The 22,443-nt window shown below is 51.0% G+C and overlaps 1 protein-coding gene across 3 annotated transcripts in view; it reads right to left on the bottom strand.

The window, feature by feature from the left end:
• Positions 1-22,443, bottom strand: part of Cd82 (CD82 molecule) — a 44,027-nt gene that overhangs the window by 20,798 nt on the left and 786 nt on the right. For all 3 annotated transcript variants that reach the window (XM_034496200.2, XM_076929315.1, XM_076929316.1), the window contains one exon: positions 2,873-2,948. The gene's annotated coding sequence lies outside the window, so the exon portion shown is untranslated. The remainder of the gene's footprint in view (positions 1-2,872; positions 2,949-22,443) is intronic.

The following is a 22,443-nucleotide window of genomic DNA, read 5'->3' on the forward strand; positions in this document are numbered from 1 at the left end:
AGCTCAACCAATTGGGATTTGGGAACCACCTTAGGAAGTATAGAAACTGAGCAGCAGCTTTGGAGCAGAGGTGTTGGGTGACCCTGGCATAGCTGTCACAGGTCCAGGCCACAGGTCTTTGTGCCTGTGCAACAGGCAGTAGTGCAAGATCATTCTCCATAGTGTGCACAAGACAGGCCAGAGTCTTCATAAGAACACACAAGTCGTTCAACTCCAGCTGGGGACATGAGCAGGTGGCCCCATGATAGGAAATGGGTACCAGCTTCAGAGAACCCTCAATCACTGTCAGACCTAGACCCCAATGTCTCATTATGGGGGCACAGGGTTCTATCTGGACATGTCTTGCCATCTGAAAGGGCGAGCTGCAGTTCTTGCCCAGCAGACAGAAATAAAGGTTGGTGGTGGGCAAAGCCTGACCAATCGCTGCCTACTCCCCTAACAGCTGGGTTCTAAGTACAGATTGACTGTTTTTAAATAGAAGAAAAAAAACCTGGGTTATAGCTTAGTTGGTAGAGTGCTTGCCTAGAACATGAGCGACACAGCAAGTTTGAGACTAGCCTGAATTTGAGAAGACCGTGTCTCAAGGGAACAAAAAGAACAAAACAAACCAACACAAAAAGCCAAACAGACATTTTGCAGTGCACAAAAATGACATGAAATTCAAATTCACACCCACCAGCCCAGGACATAAGCCCAGCCTTGCCAGGAGATCAAAGCAAGGGTCTGTGGGAGGTAGCAAAGGGTACGGCTGGCCTTAGTTGAGATCTTAGATAGGAAGGGAGCAGTGGGCTGGGGCCAGGGCCTGACTGCTCCTGGAAGAGGACAGGCCGGGTCCCTGGATGAAAGTTCAGATCATGGCTCTGGCAGCAGTCATGGGGAGGAGCTTCCTGAGGGTGGGCTCCCCTCTGTGCAGTGGGCTCTTCATGGCACTGCCTGCCAGGAAAAGAAGAAATCAGGGCCTGGTGGCCCTGGGGCGGCACTCTAGATACCAGGAATGGACTCTATGTGAAGAAGTTGGTGTAAAAGTCCCTTCCCAAATGGACTGCACTCATAGCAACCACTTCCGGATTAGACGGTCTTCTGAATACTTTTTATAAACACCTTCCTGCCAAGGTGTGTTAAGCAGGAGTGACCAAGCTGTGAGTGAGCACACCTCACAGGAAAGTTCTGGAGTGGTCGTGGGGAGCCATGCCAGGACCCGTGGCCATTTCTGAGCAGGTATAATTTAAATTGATTGAACTCACGGTTTTCTACCAAGTCAGTTTATACAACAAAATGAACACACCAATATGTTTTCCCTTCTGCTGCCTTGTGATACTCGTCTTAGGCCTGTCCGAGACACTCCTGCAACCATTCCCTCACCGCTGCCACTGCCCTCAGCCTACGACTCATCTTGGTCAGGGACATCATTCCTGTAGAACTGGATAATGGAGAAGCTTGCAGGAGGGGAGCTGTAGCATCAGACCAGCTAGGTTTGAATTCACTTCTATCATCTCCTAGCTGTGTGCCCCTGGATAAGTGATTTAACCTCACTGGGCTTCACTCTACTCCTGTGAAATAAGGAAGATAAAACCTGTTTTGGGGGATGCTTATTTGTTTTAGTTTTTAAATTTGTTTCCCAGAAGCTAATGCAGGTGAAATGGTTGGCATTCGTGGGCTCTCAAAGTTGCTGTAATGTACTGGTTTGTCTCCCTGTGAAGTATGATGACTTGAGGGGAAGATCCAGTTTTCTTTATGAGTAGGTACCACACAGATGTACCTGGAATGCAGTGAGACTGGATGTACAGATGAATGATGGAGGGAGCAGTGTTGGATGATGGATGGATGGGATAGATGGACGGGGGATGGATAGATGGGGGATGGATAGATGATGGATGGATGATGGATGGATGGGATAGATGAATGGGGGATAGATGGATGGATGATGGATGGATGGATGGATGGATGATGGATGGATGGGGTGGATGGACGGACAGATGATGGATGGATGGGATAGATGGATGGGGGATGGATGGATGGATAGATGGATGATGGATGGATGGACGGATGATGGATGGATGGGATAGATGGATGGGGGATGGATGGATGGATGATGGATGGATGGGGTGGATGGATGGACGGATGATGGATGGATAGGATAGATGGATGGGGGATGGATGGATAGATGGACGGATGATGGATGGATGGACAGATGATGGATGGATGGGATAGATGAATGGGAGATGGATGGATGAATGGATGGACAGATGATGGATGGATGAATGATGGATGGATGGGATAGATGGATGATGGATGGATGGATGATGGATGGATGGGATAGATGGATGGGGGTGGATGGATGGATGATGGATGGATGGATGGATGGATGGATGGACTATGAAGAAGGAAGGACTGCCACAAAGAGTACACAACCTCAAGTGGCCAACCACCTGAAAAGTGTCTGAGATCTACTATGCCAGAGTCACCTATTTTCACACCCCCCCCCCATGTCTTTGCCATGGCTGATGGGCAGTCTGAGCCAGCTCTGAGTACGTGCTATGTTGCCAGTCCTCTCCACCTTCCCTGGAACCCCTGGTGTAGAAGTGGGGTTAGGGAAGGATAGTGTCTCCAAGAGGACATTTCTGTTTCTCCCTCTCCTGTGCATCTGCACTGTGTTGGGGGAGGAGAGTTGTCACACACTGGGACACAGGAATGTTGCCCTCCAGCCTGACCAAGGGCCCACATTGTGTTCCTGAGTAGTTCTGGGGAGACCAAGGGTATAGGAACTACAGTGCTTTCTGGTCCAGGGTGGGAGATTGAGTTTCAGGGTTCCACAAGACAGGCCATGCATGACCTGCATAAGTGGCTGCCCTACCCCCCACTTCCTGCTCACCTGTTCAGTGACCAGCCTGGAGCAGAGCAGCAACTCCTGTGGCAGTTTCTCAGATGAGTTCTGGATAATGGACACACTGTAAAGAATAAATAGCTCTGCTGTTACCTGGCCTGAGATCAGAGTCTCTTCCCAAGACTCACTGTGCACTCACAACCCATTTAAGTTCCCAAGATGCCCAGCGATAAACACCCCCAGCTGAGTTACTCCCAATTTCCATGAAACCTCTTTCATTTAATGGCTCTGAACGCCCATGTCCAACGCCTGCCTCTCAGGAAGTACCCAACTGTAACCCCAGCTTCCTTTCCCAGGTCCCTTTGGGGGCACACTCCTGGCTCTAAGTGCTGTGGGATGGAGAGAAGAGAAAATGGCCCCTCACTGAACACCTAAGAGCCATACAAGTCTCCTGCTACCCTACAGCTTCCCACTGTCCCTAGCCCTCCTGCCTGGGGCCAGTCCAGAGCTGAGCTGGGACCACCCCTACTCAGCATTTGCTTATCCAGACTGCAGAGTGACTTCGGGGGAACACAGCAAGTATACTGTCCTCTGCAGGGAGCGGTCCTGCTGATACACTGGCTGTGAAGTCCAGATGATGCACATGTCCTGTCCTGTCGCTCTGCCTCACTCTTGTCACCCTGGCCTTTGCCACATGCCTATCTGATCTCTTTACTGTTGCCCCTGTACTCTCAGGCCTTGTCTACAACTAGGGCCTTTGCACATGGAGTTTCTGTTAGAATTCCTCTTTTCAGAAATTCCTGGTGTAGATTTCTGAGACTCTCCCTCTGTGGATCTGATTTCTAGTGCACTGTATAGCCAGCCATTACCAATGCCCAGTCCCAGCATTGCCCAGTTTACACCACCAGAGGCTCTAAGGGTGAGCTTGGGCTCCCACGTGACTCAGGGACAGCCAAGTTCTACACCCAAGTGTGCCACACATCCTCTCCACCACGGCTTCCCCTCCATGTCCTTCCTAAACTGCTGGATCTTTCAGGGTTATCCTGAACTTATTTTCTGCCCATGACTCTAAAAGTGCCCAGGATGCAATGAGCTCCTAGCATATGATCATGAGAACAAGGTAAGAGCCGAGAGTCTGGAGAGCTCAGGAAGGTCCCTTAAAGACACTGTGGTTCTGCAGAGGAAGCCACTGAGCACCAGAAATGACATCACTGACGCTAGCTAGCGGGTGACACAAGCTTGTAACTCCAACACTTGGGAGGCTGAGGCAGGAGGATCAGATGTTCAAGAACAGCCTCAAGTTACATAGCAAAATTGAGGCCAGCCTGAGCTAAATGAAACACTATCCTTAAGGAAAAAAAAAAAGGAAGAGAAAGAGGAGGAAGAAGAGGAAGAGGAAGAAGAAGAGGAGGGGGAGGAGGAGGATGAAGAAGAGGAGGAGGAGGAGGAAGAGGAGGAGGAGGAACAGGAAGAAGAGGAGGAGGAGGAGGAGGAGGAGGAGGAGGAGGAGGAACAAACGCTGGGTTTTGCAATGGGAGTCAGTTGACTCCCACCAGAATTAGCATTGATCTCCTTTGAGTCTGAAAAATCTCAGAAAGAAGTCAGGTGGCTTACTCCTGTAAACCTAACATTTAGAGGCAAGGCAGAGGCAGGATGAGCCACAAGACTGAGGTAAGCCTGCTCTACATAGTAAATTCTAGGCCAGCCAGGATGAGCCACAAGACTGAGGTAAGCCTGCTCTACATAGTAAATTCTAGGCCAGCCAGAAATACATAGTGAGATCCTGTCTCAAAAATGAACACACAGGACCCATGCTTAGTGGTTAAGCGTGTGTACTGCTGCTGCACAGGGACACTTTGCTTCCTAGCGCCAATGTAGACTGGTCCACAAATTAGTGCCAACTTCAGAGGATCTGGCACCTTCTGTTCTCACATGCATATATCCACACAGAGACAAATAATGAAATATAAAGTAAATCTTCACAAATCAGTAAATAAAAGAATGTTGATGAGATGACTCACTGGGTACAGACAGGTGCTGCCAAGCCTGACAACTGGAGTTCTACCCCAGGACCCACATGGAAGCAGGGAAAACTGACACCTGAAAGTAGTCCTGTGACTTCCACGTGCATACAGCAGTGCATGCACACACAATAGAAACAAACAGATGTAAAGGCAAACTTTAAAATAAATAAACTAATACTAAATTTCTAAAATGCTTGAAGGCATGGTTCCACTCACTTCCAAGGGTTGCCAGCCCTGGAAAGCCCCCAGGTCAGCTGAGGACCTGTCCTCTTCATCAGCCAAGATCGGAGCTCTGTGTGGTCCCATCTCGGCTACACACTGGAACTGTCTTAGAGCGCTAAAGCTTGTGGCGCTCGACCACGGCCACAGATCCTGGTGAGCTGCTCAGAGGGAAGCCAGGAACTAGGATTTTAGGCTCTCAGGATGGAAAGTGCTCAGGTAGACACAAAGGTCTAGCACAGATGTTCTGCTTCTGGTGATTCAGGCCTGAGTTTCCAGTGCCTTGGTGCCTGGGCAGGAGCAGGTGACCAGAAACCAGTGTCATGTGATTCTTCCACCCCCTCGACTATTCTGTACCCTTCCAAAGCTCATTCCCCTCCTGCCACTTACCCCAGAACATTGTCATAGGGGTCACCTAAGAGATCACTGTCTTCAGAGAGGCCAGATGACCACACAGGCCAGTGCACAGCAGAAGACCATCAAAGCACAAGTCTATGCCTGAAAAGGCCATATGGGCTACCTCCTGCCAGCTATGTAGCCTGGAGCCATGCCTTGCTTCTGCTGTAGCTTTCCCTGTGAAATTAGCTGACTGATGGGTCCTCAAGAAGGAGCTAGGTGAGGTGCCTGACACCTTGTAGGATTCTGCCCAGTGGCCCTGGCCTGCACTGAAGCAAGGTGATGGGGGAAAGGCTGGCCCCCTGGGGAGGTGGAGCTCTGTCAATGAGGCCAGGCCATGAGTGTCACCTTGAGACAGGAGGCATCTGGAGGCTGGGAAGTCTGGTAGCATGGCAGGTAAGTGGCCTGTCATACATGGCAGGATGTGGAGAGAGAACTGCCTGACTTCAAGGCTCTGGAGACCACCTGGCCCAGCCTGGCCCAAAGGGCTGGCATGTGACACAGATCTCCAGCCTCTGGACTTTGCCCTGATCATCCATAAAAGGAGGCTGGTCACAGCGGCTGCTTGTACTCTCTTGTGTTGTAACCTTCTGTGATAGCTGATTTGAGGACTGCTGGATTCTTGACCTCACACTATCTTTATTTTCAATCTCTGCTTGTACTTTCGGTTTGTTGTAACTGAGAAAGGGAAAAACAAGCAAACAAACACCTGTTCCTCTGGCAACAGGAGAAGCGTGGGGCCATGAAGCAGCCTGGGAGTTCAAGGTTCCCTGGAAGACCTCTTGGGAGTCCTGCTCTGCTTCCTAGCGGCTGTGTGACCTTGAGCAAGAAAGCTATCAACCAGCTCTGAGCCCTCCTGGGCCTCACCTCCAGTGGAGCAGAGCTGGGGGAGCTGGTGAGAGCCTGCCCACTGAATTGCTGGAGGACTAAGAAGCAGTGGAGCCTGAACACACGTTGCAGGCCCCCTCCAGCATCCCACATGTTCAGTCACAGGATTTCAAAGGCCAGTCACATGACCCCATGAGCTGGATCGACAGGTTCCCACTCTCTGGCACCTCAACACTGTAGCTAGGAGGTGACAAGCTTTAGCCTGTCATCTGCCACCACCCACAATTTCTTAGTGAAGCTCCATAACAAGCTCTTAGATAAAGCACCGTCCCCATTGAGCAGATGGAAAAACTGAGGCTCAGAGGCTCAGTGACTTACCTAAAACAGATCCAGTAACTAATCAGCATTCTTTCCTTACCTCATGCTAAGTAACACCTTGGTGGAGGCCACCCACCTAACTTTCCTCACTGGTCTACCTCCAGAACCCTTCTGTCCTGACCCAGCTCCCAAGATATGACTCTTGCCTTCCTGTCAGGGAGGGAGACCAGATTCCCCCAGTCCTGGCCAGGATGTCCCTTCAATGTGGCTGACATGGTTTATGGCTTATATAAGTTTCCCTTCTTACATTTTGCTCTGAAACCCAAGTGGCATGACTGGAGGATCACTGACTAAAGAGGCCACCTTGTAAGAAGTACCAGAACGGGAAGCACAGACGCTAGCCTCCTCACCTGCCCCAGGCACCAAAGGAAGCTGAGCCACGGCCCCTGAGCTCCCCAGAGTTCTGTAGCTTCCACACTCAGATGCACTGTGCTAGGGATACCCCAGACACCCTACTTCAGTCTCCATCTCCCAGTGAAGAGACTGAGGCACAGATGTTGTGAATGTTGAGGTGTGTGCTGAGGCCTCTGGGGCTGGGCCTGGTTAAAGTGGCCAGTGCTCTGGATGGCTTCACACCCTTATGAATGGGGCAAAGTGTTCACATTTGTCCACCACATTAGGATGTGCAAACTACTGGGCTTGGCCTGAAGCATCCAGCCCAGGGCTCCACCCCATCTCAACCTAACTGTAGCTCATGTGGAAAATCAGATAGGAAGCTGTAAGTCTCTTGAGAGACTCCAGGACCAGCTATTTAGAAGTCACAGATTCCAGGGCCTCATGTCAGGACCTAGATTCCCAGGAGATGTCTCAGGAAGCAGCTACCTTTTAAGAACCTCTCCTTACTCCAGTAAACCAGGTCATAGCATGGATTCTGAATTGAGAGAGACCTTAATTATAGTCTCACTACTCGGAGCTGCATGACATTTGACAGAGCTTGCCCACTCTGGGCCTTAGTGCTCTCTGTAAAGTGGACTGTCGTGGATGTCCAAGAAGAAGCCAGTCCTTACTTGCTGACACCTGAGGCCTCATGAACTCTAGGAAGTCCCTTGGTCCCTTGAGAGCTGGAACAGGCCTGGGGTTCCTGTAGACTGATTCAGAAAGGTCACGGTCACTAAGCCCTTAAAATGGGGTCTGGCAAAGGGCAGAATGAGGGACAAAGGGAATGAGCTCACTGCTCAATCCACCTCATCCAACCCCCAAACATAAGCAGGCCGATGGGGGATCAAGAGGGGCGCAGGCAGCACTTGCCCCTGTCTCACAGGGATAGTGGCCTAACTCCAGTGGGCCCTCAGCACTCTGACTGCAGCCCAAGGTCCTGCACAACTTACGATGAGAAGTCAGGGATGGCAGGGGTAAGCGGCCCCTGAACCTCTACATTCTGAGCAGATGGGAGTGGTGCCCAGCACCTTCAGGGGCAATGGCATAGCACCTCACAGTTCCTGCCTGCCCTGTCCCTGACACACAGGGCTTGTTAAAAACCCCAGTATAAGGCTCAGAGCTGAAAGGCTCAGGAGCCCAAATGCATTGAGGTTCCCTTAGGGGAACCCCAAGTGACTTCCATCCTGAGCCCCTGGAGTCTACCAAGACCCCACCATGGCTAGCCTTAAGCTGGACACAGGACACAGATGGGTAGAACCCCTCCATGCCTGCAGGAGCTCACAAGACAATGAACTATTATGTAACAGGCTGTGCCTTTGTCCCAGCAGTCCTGTTCCCTCTGAGGGACAGCTGGGCTGTGGGAACACAGTCTCTGATACTAACTGACCACAGGTGGAGCTTCTGCACTTATCCTTGATGGAGAGACACTGCCACCCCACCCCCATGACACAGCTGGCAGACTGTACCCCAAGGGCTGATCCAGACCCCCCTGTGCTAACAGCCATGCTTCATGGCCAGAAGAAACTGTCTTTTCATGATAAGGAAGTGAGATAACCCAACCGAGGCTGAATCTAGTTAGGGCTACAGCCCTGGCACCAAACCTAACCAGCAGCGGACAACACAACAGAATACTGTGAGGTCTGGGGAGGAGACTCCCTCACCCATATATATGGCTGGCAAACTCTCTGGGCCAGGGCCAGAGTTCCTAAGACAGAAACCGGGTGTGGGCCCCGAGTGGGTGATTAGAGGGAGGGAGGGGACTGTAATCAGGGATCCCACAAGGCAACAGCCAGCAGGCTCAGGCAGCTCCCCAGGCTGAGCTTAGCAGGGAGGGGAGGTACTGCTGCAAGGCTACTTCTTGCAGGCAGCCCTCCCAGATCCCTCCTGCATAGCCCTGCCATCTCCACAGGGGTTCAGACAGGCTCAAACCCACTCCTTCTGCACTTCCCAAGTGCTCCTTTTTTTTTTTTTTTTTTTTTTTTTTTTAAAGACATGTTCTCACGATCTGAGCCCTGCTGTCTTCACACTCAACTCTGTAGCCAAGGATGACCCTGAACTTCTGATCCTTCATTTTCTATGCTGGGATTTCAACCATGTGCTACCACACATGGCATATATGGTGCTAGAGACGGTAACAAGACTCTGTGCACAACTGAGCCACATCACCAGCCCCTGTGACTTACTTTCCTGAATCTCTGCTTCCACCCCTGAAAATGGCTCAGATTTCCTGCTCCCCCCCCCCCTTTAAGAGGTGTTTGGCCTGTTGGGTGGGGACACAGCATCACACACAGGGAGCTCAGGTGAAGACAGATGTACTTCTTAGAGAGGATCTTACTGACATCTAACTCCAAGCACTAGCCCAGGCTGGGAGAAGAGGAGAGGATGGAGCCTACTCACCTGTCCCCTCCCCCTGCAGCTCCTGTACACCTGCCTATAGTCCTTTGAGCCTCCTCTACTTCTTGTCTCTGGGACCACCTCTCTGGCAACCCCCAGGCAAGCCTGTGAATATGGGTCAACAACCACCTTACCTAGCAGATATCTCAGACGACAGCTGCATCAGTTCTCTGCAGGGTGGGCACCAGACTCTGGAGAGGCAGTGGCCCTAGACATCTATGGGTAGCAAGCTGCACCCTCTGAGGCCTGGATGAGGGTTGTCTCCCCACAAACCCCCAGCAAGCAGTGACAACTGACACAGCACAAGCAATCAGCTGTTAAGGCACAAACACATCCTCAGAGGAAGCTAGTGCTTTCTGTACTTCCCCACTGGGACCCCCTAGGGCTTTTGGGTTCTAGGGCCAGAAGACTTATCAAGGGTGGCTGTAGGCTTAGCCAGGATAGCTGGACATAGACAGATGCTCTGCTCACACAGGTACAGAGAAATCACCACTGGGGAATAACAGGAAAAGTGAGGGGTGACGAGGGAGAGGTGTGAGGAGGAGAGAGTGGGAAGAGGGAGAGAAGACAGACAGACATCAAGGTGACAAGAGCCCCCTCTTTCAGATTTCAGGTACTCTCTGGTCCCTGCAGGTATCCTTGTGGGAGACACTCAGGGAAGAGTATGCAAATTCCAGGCCCTGTTGGTCTACCAGAAGTCAGACCCCAGGCCTTGAGTTTCCACCTGTACCATGTCTTGTAAACCGGGGCTTGTGTCCCCTTGGACTCCTAAGGGCCTTGTGCCCTCTGGCTCTGCTTCTCCTCTGCTCTCCCCCAAGCTTGTTCTCCTCTATCCTGGCTATATCCCCTCCAGACTCCTGAGTAGTCCTCTGGGCTAGTCTTTATCGACAGACAGGGTAGAGGGGAGCCTGGAACCTAGCCACCTACCACACCCAAAGTAAGAACAAACAGCAAGAAGGATCGTTTTCGGGGGTCAGGAAGTTAAGAGTCTTGTTAGATAGCCTAGGCTAGCCTCACACTTGTAGCAATCCTCATGCCTCAGCCTTCCAGGTGCTGGGGTTACAACTTGTGCCATGTGCCTGTCTGGGAGAAGGAGCCCAGTGTCAGTTACCAGCAGGAAAGTCAGCATCACCAAGTCCCACAGAGTCTGTGGACTCTACCACACAGCCACTGGGACTCCAGGGAGGAAGAAAGACCTGAAACCAGCTGGACCAGTTCTTCCCTTCATCACTTGTGGTCCCAAACCTCAGTTTACCAATGTGTGGCACCCCCTACTGAGCTCTTAAAACCGGTAGAGTCCAGGCCCTCCACCCTATATCCATGCTTGGTAAACTTTTTCTGTCTTCACAAGACTTCCTTCCTGCCAGGAAGGCAGGCCAGGCCTCTGGGATGCAGATCCTGGACAAGGCTTGAGGTAGTGTGAGGGTGAAGCTGGTAGGTCCTAGCTATGTGGCAAGCCCCTTTGCTGTCAGGGTAGCTGTGCCCACTCCTGCTGTAACAAAGTCTGGGCATTGAAAGGACCAGGATGCTCAAGACTAGCATGGACAAGAACACTTCCTGTCAGCCTGAGAATCCACAGCTCAGGTCTGGAAACAGGCCTGGGAGGTCAAGACTCAGCCTACCTCATTCCCAGGTTAGACCTGGCAATGCCTACACACAGCTGTACGTCCTTCTGTCCCTGTCTTGGCCCCAGTCCCAGGGAAAAACATCCTGTTTTAGGGTAGATGAGGGGCAGGGAGCCACTGGTGTTTCCAGAGAGCCTGGACAACCCAGGGGTGGTTAGTATTCATCGCCACCCCCCCAGGGGCCTGCAAGTGGGCCCTGCAAGGGCCCTGTGGGAAAGCATCCTCTTCCTTGAAAGATAAGCAATCACTCAAGGTAAGACTTGAGAGTCACAAGTCTGAAGCTGACAGTCCCTGGAGCACAAAGACCCAACCAAACACTCTGAGCCCCAGGCCCTGGCCCAGCATCTGTTCTAATGCTGTGTTCAGGTCTGGCTGGGGAGGCCACTTAGGCCACCAAGCTAGTCTTGTCACCAGCTACACATACTTGGGATTAGAAGCTTATGCCACCATGCCTGGTGAGGAGAAGAAATTCAGTTGTCAGCCTACAGCAGGGACATCAAAACAACACCAGGTCCTAAGCTGTAGACTCCTCCACTGGCTTTCAGGGCCCTAGGGAGGAGGAACCAGTTGGACCAGCTGCTTGGTCAGAGGAACAAGTTTTCCTCCAGGGAGGTCAGTGGCCTAGAAGGAGGACAAAGTCTGAAATGGTAGACATTCAGGCAGAACAGTAGGCTGCAAACCCTGATGTGTACAAGTCTGCAAAATCCTGTTCACAGGACACACAGATTCTAGGAAAAGCCAGGGATAGAGGGTGCCCAGAATCCTGCCCCTCCTGTGCCCCTACCCAAGTTCTCACATGACAGGGCTGGAGACAGCCTGGACCATCACCTTTGTTCCACATGGACTCCACACCAAGTGAAGATCCTAGCCTGGCTCCCTCACATCCAGGCCCTACCAACTCAGTGCAGAGCACTCTCTGAGATTGAGGAGAGAGGGCCCCAGAGTCCTCCTTTCTTCAGGAGGCAGTGTGGTGGGGGAAGGGCAGAGTCAAGTCCTCCTGAGCTGTGGGATCTGGGCAGCTTGCTCAGCACCCTGTCACTGTGAGAACACACTATATAACACCTCACCTTTCTGCTGGATTTCCAGGAAGCCTGAGGGAGTGTGTGAGAAACTATCCGCGGTCAGAAAAGGGGAGTGGGCACCCTAGGGAAAGTGTGGGATTGGAGTGCCCCACCCTGCCCCTTTCAGTTGATCACCTGAGCAAACCCTTCCACTCTTCTCCCTCAGTTTCTCTTTTGAGAAATGGGCACTGATACCCTCTACCTGGGAGGCTGACTGGGTACAAGAATTTCCTGAAAACAGCCCCAGGCAGGCCTGGCTCACACCAGGTGCTTACAGAAGCCCATAGCATCCTCCTTTTGCTGCACGCTGCACGGGACTGACAGAGCCCAGGCTGAGGGAAAGTTTCTGGCTTCTGGGAACACATACTGGCTGGAGAACAGGAGGTGTGGACTTTAGATCACAGTACTGAGGAGTCAGTAGGAAGCAGAACAAGGACCTGCCTTAGGAACAGCAAGGAGACTCACTTTTCTAAGCATCACTGGGGGTCTCCCCGGGTAAGCAGTGTTGGGGAAGGTGTGACAGCTTCCCTACCCAGAAGGAGAAGGTCAAGGCAGGAAGGGTGAGGGGCATGACAGGGGTTAAAGTGTGCTGTAAGCTAGTCTTCAGCAGGCTCTGTGCAGAGCACTGGGCTCTCTGGGGCTGAGGGAGAGGGCATGTACCAGAGCCTCAGTTCTCCATTCTGTAAAATGAGGGCTCTCCTGTGTACAAAACTCCCCACTCACACAGTCTGGGAGGGATAGTCATTAGGTGTCACTAGGTGAGCCTTTATTAAACAGGACACAAGCCCTGCCTCCATCCCACTAAAGCTAGCTTCACCAAGGGCTGCCCTGCAGGATCTCCTGGATGGATGGTGTGTTAGAAATGTGTCTGTCGGGTGGCAGAGCATTTGTTGGGCATTTGCAAGTGAAAAGGAAAAAAAAAAGAAAAGCCGTAAGTGCACATTCTCAGTCCAGTGAGAAGGTTCAGCAAGTGAAGGTGCTTGCGGCCAGGCCCCATATGGTGGAAGGAAAGAACGATTCCCACAAGGTACCCTCTTACCTCCACACACACCCTCCCAGCCCTCACACACATACTAACAAACAAACTTTAAGAATGTAATAAAAAATAAAATGCTCATGCACAGACCGTGTCCCGCCCCAGCCACCAGAAACCCTGAAGCAAAGCTCTCGCAAACTTTCTAATGGCTGACATGCATATCAGTCATGCTGTGAGAACTACTGCACCTGTCACAGCCCGCCTCCCTCTCCCAAGATGTCCTGCCATGGGCCTACTTCTCAGAGTCCTTGTTTCCAGAAGGAGACAGAAAGGAAGAGTCAGGGCAGGGACAGGGCATTAAATAGTAAAGCGATCCCATGATTAGTTAATGATACCACAGGCTCCATGGAGGGAGGGGGTCCAAAGTCACACTGAAGAGAGACCTGCCTGCCTCTTGTAGTCTCTCTCCTGTCTGTCTTTTCCAAACACAAGCTCACCATCACACACTGCCCTTCCCTTCCTGTGACCTCGAATCCAGAGACCACCAGGCCCAAACGCCACCTGGAGGATTTCACTACTCTCTCTGTGGTGGTCAGAAGGGCTGAGAACAGAACCCAGGTAAGGGCAAGGTCATTATGAAATATTCAACTGGGGCAGGCAGGGGCTCAACAGGGGAGGAAAGTGGCACTGCTTCTCACTTCCCAGAGCTGGAAGCCGAGCTATAGCAAGTTCCCTTCTATGCCTCAGGAAGCAGGGGCCCAGACTCACAGGAAGCCACTCTGATGGCACAACCCCAATCTGAGGGTGTAAACACTTCTTTTATGGTTTTTAAAAGCCAAAACACCAAATTGTTCACAGTGGTTATCTCTGAGTAATTATTTCCTTTAAGCATATGGTTCTCTGCACTGCAATCATTTCCCACAAAACCTCTCTTCAGTAATTAGACAAGTTTTCCATTTTTGTTTTCCATTTGGTTCGGATGGAAACAAAGTTTTTTTTTTTTTTCTTTTTTGGTTTTTCCACACTGTTGTTTGGGGGACGTATAGATATATATGTTGTGCCTGTATGTGTGTTCACATGTTAACGGGCAACGCCTGTAGTTGAAGTCTGGTGTCTTTCTGGATCACTCTCCACTTTATTTACTGAGATGGTTTCTCACTGAGCCTGGAGCGCCCTGTTTCCAGCTATTTCCAGGGATTCTGTCTCTGTCTCCAGGTGCTGTGGTCCTAGGCAGCTGCCACACCTTCTAGGCTTTTATATGGGTCTTAGGGTTCCTCACACTCACAGGGCCCACCCTTTAGCCACTGAGCCATGTCCTCAGCCCATGAGGTTGTTTTGCTTTGGTTTTTAAGTCTACACAATCATCCCCAGCCCTTTTAAATGTTAGAATAATTACTGAGGTCCTCTCCACACCTGAGTCCAGGCTGTACTTACTCAATCTGAACAGTGACTGAAACCACAGAGGTTCAAATCCCCAGCAGACCCTTGCCAGTTCCTACAGCCCTAGCAAGCACACCATTCTAGCTCAGGGCTGCCTGGCTCAGCTCTCACTCGCCACTGTCACCACACTTACTAGCTTCTGGCTTCATGATGGTGAGGTCTTCCTGCTACTAGGCATTTCCTCACTTGACCTACCTGGAAGCCAAGGTTGAGAAAGTGCTACAGGCAAGCTGGGTGTGATGGGCTGAGGCAGGTGGATCTCTGTGAGTTTGAGACCAGCCTTGTCTACATAGTGAGTTCCAGGACAGCCAGAGCTATGTAGAGAGACCCTGTCTCAAACAAACAAACAAACAAACACCCAACCAACCAATCAATTTGGCTAATATACTTGGGGAGTCCCAGGGTCTGGAAGAATCACAGTATGTAGTATCCTAGTATGTCTCTGCTTACTGCTTACAATGTACCCAAAGCAAAGAACAAGGCACCATGGTATACTGTCCCCTGGCAAAAAAATGGGTCTGTTTCTCTACTCTGCCAATGATGATACAACAGAGAAACTAGGTCTGGGGATCTTTTGGACAAACTAGAGCAGAACACACATCCTCCTTGCCCTGTTTAGTAGAAAACACACACACACACACACACACACACACACACACACAGAGGCCAGGGTTCAGAGAGTTAGATTGTCTACATGACAGAGCATGAGTCAAGGCCTAGACACCTACTCACTCGTTCTATGACTTCAAAGACAACGTCTTCAATGAGTCTGCCGAGTTTCTCTGCCCTCTATAGTGAAGCCTCATCTGCCTACCTGCAGGCACACTAATAATCCATCTCCTGAGACAGCCAGCGGGAGATGTTTTGCTCCCCATAGATGTACAACTGCTAGCTGTTGTTACTATCAATGCGAGGTGAATGTGTATGCACTAAGTGCTTACTGCACACTAGGCACTGTTCTCAAGGGCCGCACATGTGTGTATGTGGGAACACATCCTCTTCTCTCCACTTGTCTCACTGTGGAGGGACTCCTACTGAGTACACACTTCTAGCCTTGCCCCCGGCCCCCACCCTTCTTCACTCCCTGCCCCAGATCCAAGCGTGGCTTATCTGATGGGCTCCTCTAGGAGATGCACTAGGCTTGCTAGGCCAGGCTCCACCTGGTGCAGAGCCAGGTTGCCTGCAGAAAGCTGCCATCCAGCTGTTGTCTGCTCTTACCACCTGGTCCTGCAGCCAGCAGGGATCTGGCCAAGTGCCATCTGTGTTCAAACAAATGACTCCAGTGACTCCATAACAGACAGTGTGCACGGCCCTTGCCCAGATCTGAAGCTAGTCCTGCCATAGACTTGCATACCTGATAAGCTCATTGGGACTTCACTTGATGCCCTGGTGTAAGCTTTATTAGCCCCATCCCCATTCCACAGGTGGGCATGTTGAGGCTTACAGAGGCAATTAAGCTGCCCTTGTCAGATGCTGGTGACAAGCTCTAGGAACAGCACCTACACTACCTAAGACACTGTCCCATATCTGGTGTCGGTTGCCCAAGCAGGCTGTGACCCAGGCACTCCCAGGGAGTCTCGTGGGCCTTGACAAGCTGATATGTACTTCAAACCAACACTCCACCCCTCCTCTGAAAGCACAGAACTGACTAACAACCAAAAACTCAATGTGACCTCAAGTTTACAATCTATTTTTCTTCAAATATGTTTCTTTTATAATGTTGTATAAGTTTTTCAAACTAAATATCAAAATAATTTTGGCTTCTGACATAAAGTTCAGAAAAATAAGGAAGCTTTAAAAAGCAAAAAAAAATGTCTCTAATCTGCATGTTTGAGTGTTTTGCCTCTATGTATATAAATGTACTGCATGCATGTCTGATGTCCATAGAAGCCAGAAGAAGATCTCAACACCCCTTGGAACTGGAGTTACAGACAGGTACTACTTACTATGTGGGTTCGGGAGCCAAACCTAGGTTCTCTGTGAGAGGAGGGGGTGCTTTTAACTGCAGAGCCAGCTCTCTAGTCCCTGATTGGTTTTTTTCTTCTTGTTATTGTTACATCTATCTGTCCGTCCATCCATCCATCCATCCATCCATCCATCCATCCATCCATCCATCCATCTACTGTGTGTCCTTTACATGTGTCCTGGGGCTTGAACTCATGTCACCAAGCTTGGAAGTGAGCGCCCTTACAGGCTGAGCCCTCTCTGGATCTTACTGCACATATTTAAACAGGTGTTTATCTGCATTGGGGCCTTGGTGAGGAGTCATAGAGAGCAGCCCCTACCATTCTGTGCCTTCAGAGCCTCCTGGCAGCCGCTGGGAACTGACAACCCCCACCTTCCTCCTGGGCTAGCTCGATATGGGGTAAGGCCAGTACCCAGATATCCTCTCCCTGGGAAAAGCCCTGATCTGCCCATGGTGGCCTCACATGTGCCTAGATGACAAAAGCCACACACTGCAGCTGCAGGATGACAGTTATAGCTCTGCTGTCTGGGAAGGGCTGTAATGTGTCTGAGGTTTCACAACAGGGCTGAAGAACAAGCTGAAGTCTGAGCCCAGATGCCTGGACTTGAGGTTCAAGGCAGCCTCAAGGCTCCAGTCTCCCAGGTACTTAACACCTGTTTCTTGTCAACAACAGTGGCCAGAAACACGTATGTAGGCAGCATGTATGTAGGTGCCCAGGACTGTCAGAATCTTTCACAAACATTAGCTCCTATGTCATTGTCAAAAAGCACAGTGGTCCCTTGGTGCCTGGAAAGGATATCAAACCTGGGGATGTTCAGAGTCCCTTATGAACAGCAGTGCAATGTTTGGACTATCTAAGCACTTCCGGTATTCTTTGAGTCATCTTTAGTTGTCACTCTGTGTCATTAGGAACCAATGACAGCTCCACAAAGCCTTCCCACATGACAGTTCCCCGCCCCCGCCCCCCCCCCCCCCAATACACTGGGTCAACAGCTCACTAACTGCAGCTGTGAACTCCTACCTGTGGAATGGTTAATCCTAGCTACCAATGGGACATGAGCTAGATCACCTAGGAGACCAGCCTCTGGGTGTACCTGTAAGGCATTATCTAGACTAGGTTAATCGAGGAGAGAAAATGCACCCTGAGTAGGCAGTAGCAATCAATGGCCTGGGGTGTCAGACTGTACGAAAGGAGAAAGCTAGCTGCACACAAGCAATCTTCTCTCTCTGTTGCCCAACTATAGATCTAATGTGACCAGCTACCTTAAGCTCCTGCCCTCACAGTGTCCCCCACCATGGCAGACCATGTTCCTTCAGACTGTGAGCCAAAATATGCCACACACATCCCTCCCCCCCAGCCTGCAAGTTACTTATCAAGTTCTGTCTTTGCAATGAGAAAATAATGGATGCACTGTGGACAAGGAGAGCCAACTCCATGGCTGTCCCCTTCACAGGAACTGACACTGGCACTAGGGGGTACAGATGCTTGCCCAATGTTGCATTCAGCTGGCAAGCAGCAGCAGTGGCAAGCATCCTAGGGAAGTTTGATTCCACAATCTCTGGCCTTGCTAGGATCCCTGCACTCCCCTAGGGGCTTGGGAAGCTTCCAGAGCATACGCTGCCTGAAGTAAAGAAACCAGCCAGAGGTCCTCTTCCTGCTCCAGGTTCCTCAGGAGTTCTATACCGGAGCTAGGATCTAAACCCAGGCCCAAACGTCCAGCCTTTAGCATCCTGTCCAGTGTCTCATCAGCCCTGAGAGTGAAGGCCTAGAACTCGGAGCTGCTCCATGGAGGGGACTCCTAGCTTAACAAGGAGAGTTGGGTTGGGGTCCAAAAGTCACAGAAGCTGCAGCACAGGCCAAGAAGTCGGGGGGTAGCACTTTGCAAACTGCCCGGGTAGCCTATGGGTAGTACCCAGCCTAAGCATCCTGGAGAGCACCTTTGCCTCCCTAGCCCAAGACCCACACACAGCAGCTTCTAGTTGCTTCCAGGAAAGTGCCTTTGGCTGAGTAATGGTTCACTGAGGGATACAGAAGTCCCTCACTAGGCTGGGACTGTAGGAAGTCCTTGTTCCCCTCTCTGTAGAGTAAAGGCCAGGCTTCATGGGGGAAGCAGAAACCCTGTGCGAAACCATGAGAGCCCAGAAAGCTTACTTCCATCCTGGTGCAGGTTCTAGTCCCTGCTTCCTCAGTGTCTCTCAAAGGAGTCACCAAGGATCTCACAGGGAGCTGATTCCAACTGAAGCTCCCTCCCCCCCCCAAAAAAAACCCTTTATTCAATCAGCTGTCATTTCCTGAGTGTATGCTGTAGGCCAAGATACATAAATGGACAAGGTAGTCCCTGCCCGGAAGGCCTCGTTTTATTGCAAACCAGCAGGACCAAAAGGAAGTCAAGTCATGGGGAGACCCAGGTAGAAAAGCCCAGAAGCACCCAACACTTAGAAATGACTAGTGTCATGGACATCTCATGTATGCATATTGGAGGGTCACAGAAGGTGAGGCAGAGGGCACACTGAGGAAATGTCCCTAGTAGAGCTGGAACAAACAGCCAGATGCAGACCCTAACCATAGTTCTCAGCCACTGAGCATCTGCCCTGTGCCGGGTCTGAAATGCTGTTTCCTATGTATGTGTTTGTGCTGACTTACAGCATCCCACAAAGTTGTAACCTCTGTTACCAACATTTTCCTGATTCACAGTCTCAGAAACAGTTACAGAGCTAGGAAGTGAAACTCTAGAGTGCAATGTTGGGCTACATGCCACACTATGTGCTGGGCCATGTGTCATACTACATGTTCAAGCTCTAGCAGGCAGAATAAAGAGACAGAACAGGAAAGAGCACAATTACTCACACTAAGTGCCCGGTGTGTGTGTGTGTGTGTGTGTGTGACCTGAACACCAAGGAAAGACTAGTTAGCAGAAGAGCCAGGAAGAGACTCCCAGAGAGAAGAGGGAACTTATCTACATTCACACAGTGGACAAACACCAGAGCTGGACTTTGTGACAAGACCAGAATGCAGGCCTCTGATCCTCTCAGCTGCTTCTACGTGTCTGTCCTGTGTGTCTGTCATCTGCTAACAGGAAACACACTGTGGTGCAGGGGAATCCCAGAAGTGAGTCAGGAGTAAGTCAACTGGATAAATCCCAGCTGGACCCTGCGGGGCACTGGCTTCGGGGTTGACTCCTCTCAGTAAGACAGTATCAGTGGCTGAGAGGAACACATCCAGACCACTGGGCCCTGTTTACCTCTGAGCTTTCCCTTCTGGCTTCTCAGAACTAGGCTGGCTCTTTCCTGCTGAGATTAAACAGGTCATAACCCCATCCTGTCCCACAGAGGGGTCCAGGCTGAACAGCCTGGGTTCTACCCACTCTTCCCGTCAGCAGCCTCTTGCAGAGCCAAGCCCTGGCTGTTTGATGCTACTGATTATATCATGGCTACAACCCAGCTTCCCACAGAGGAAGTGGGCATAATGGTTTACAGCAGAGGCACAGGCTAACCTCTCAAGCAATGCAGGAGAACCAGCAGGCCTCAGACTCTTTAAATCCAAAGCAATGTTCAGGGCTTAAGCTGCTAGATCAGATGCCACTCCCCCCCACCCAAGTATGAGGATCTGACCCTGTTTGACCCTCAAATGGGGTAAATGGGTAGATCCCCAAGGTGGAGGGAGTTGCCAGCCAGTGGGAACTTCCACTTCTAAAATAAGGGGCTCTCCTGCATGTCAAACTTCAGAGTGGCCTCGGGCAACCAAAATCCACCCCTTGTGGGAATCTTGTGCCCAAATGACTGATCCTTCACTCCTGCCTTTTCGGGGCTGAACAGGGAAGGCTGGGTACTTTTCCTTCCCATCCTGATCAGATACTCACTGCTAATTGGCACAGGCTCCCTGACTCCACCCCTTCATGCGTGAACATAGGGCGTTGTTGGGGGCCACCATTCTGTCACTCAACAGCATTCGCCCTCCCTGTGACTACCACCCACTCAGTGTGGTCACCTTCTGAGCCCTGACTGTGCCCCATGGGCAGGGCATAGCTGGATTCCACCACCCTTGGCTGTCATCCCTAACCTGTGGTCTCCTCTCACCAAAAGTCCCCCAGACTTCCTAGGTCCTCTACCCCTGTACATCCAGCACACACAGTGCCAGCTTTGTACGACTCCCCTGCCCTAAACCCTTCAGGACTCCTCTCTTCCCAAGACACATGCCCAGGCTTTTCTCACTGGCACCCGAGCCCTTCTGCGGTTCATCCCACCTATCGTTTCCACTTTAATACTCTGAGAGCCCAGCCTTAGCTAGACCAGTGGTTCTCAAACTGTGGGCTGTGACCCCTTTGGGGTCAAACGACCCTTTCACAGAGGTTGCTCATGGCCATTGGAAAACACAGACATTTACATTACAATTAACAGCAGCAGAACTGCAGTTATGAAGTAGCAACAAAAATCATTTAATGGCCGAAGGTCATCACATGAGGAACTGTATTAAAAAAAACTGCAGCCATTAGGAATGTTGGGATCCAGTGACCTAAACCAGCAACCCAGCCATGTCTCAAGAGCTCCATCAACAAGCTGACCATGGCTCTGAGCATCTCTCTGTCCAAAAAATCCTTCTGGCTCACCTCTCTAGTCCTTAAGGCCCCAAAGGCCCCTCTCATCCTTTCTTCAAATATCTTGTGTCACATTCCCTGACTCAAGCCCCTTCCAGACGCTGAGTGACCGAAGGGTGTGGGCCCAGGGTTGTACCATTGCTTGACATTTCATGTCACAGAATGGGAGTGGTGGTGGAAGGGTCCCAGACACACCAGGCATAGCTGGTACTGAATGTCTCCTTCTCCTAAGGGTGCTCCCTCCTCACTTAGTGCATTCTCATCTAATGCCACCGAAAAGCTGACATCCATGGAGCAGGCAGTGTGTAGATCAAAGAGTAGTCAGGACTGGGGGAGTCCAGGCAGACAATCCTGCTCAAGTCTGAACCCCAACCCTGCTACCCACTCTGGTTCTTCAGAGTCTCCTCACAGATTCTGTGCCCTCCCCCCACAGTCTTTCCAAGTGGCCCAGCCTTCAGTCAGGCTTTCCAGAACTTTCCAGCTGACTCTACAGCAGGGGCTCATCTGCCCTCAAAATGCAAGGATTTCACATGTAGCACCTTCCGTGCCTTCTGTGCCCAGCCCCGCTCACACAGACCATGTGCCCTTCCTACCTTAAATGGAGCTTGCAGTGAAACAGCCCATATCAGCCACTAAAACCTCACAGACTACTGGGACTTCCCCTGAACTAGCCCAGGCTGTGTGAGAGCCTCTCCAGGAGGGGGACGGGTTGGGGGAGCCTCACAGCACCTCAGGATGAGGGTAATGGTAGGCCCATGTGAGGATGGACTCATTAAGCAGGGTTTTTTTTTGGGGGGGGGGGTCATTTAAATTCAATACTCATCATCCCCAAGCAATGTTATGGACTGAGGCCCTCTTTTGTCCGGATAATACTTTCTGACCCACAAAAAAAAAAAAAAAAAAAAAAAAAAAAAAAAAAGTCAGGGATGAGGCAGCTGCAGCTGCCCACCAGCCCTCCAAACCAAGCCGAATCCCAAAGATGGGCTGATTTCCCAGAGGGAAGACAGCATACCACCTGCCCACTGACATCACAGGGGCTTTTAAGTGAGGCTTCTGGGCACCCAATGTCCTGTCAGACGTGGTATACACAGTTTCACTTAGTTCTTGCTACTACTGTTAGGCCATTGCTCCACATGTTACAGAGGAGGAAACTAAGATTTTTTTGAAGGGGAGTGGAAACCAATTAGGCTGAATCCCAAAGCCTGAATCCTTGCCACAGCCAGGACCCAGGACACCCCCCACCATCAGAAGTGGAGCCCCTTAGGCATGAATACCCTTAATCCCTGGCACAGCAAGGAGCTGCGAGGCTTGGGGCTTGGCTAGATTCTGAACAGGTTTG

The sequence above is a fragment of the Arvicanthis niloticus genome, chromosome 2, assembly GCF_011762505.2.
Source record: "Arvicanthis niloticus isolate mArvNil1 chromosome 2, mArvNil1.pat.X, whole genome shotgun sequence".
Taxonomy (NCBI): domain Eukaryota; kingdom Metazoa; phylum Chordata; class Mammalia; order Rodentia; family Muridae; genus Arvicanthis; species Arvicanthis niloticus.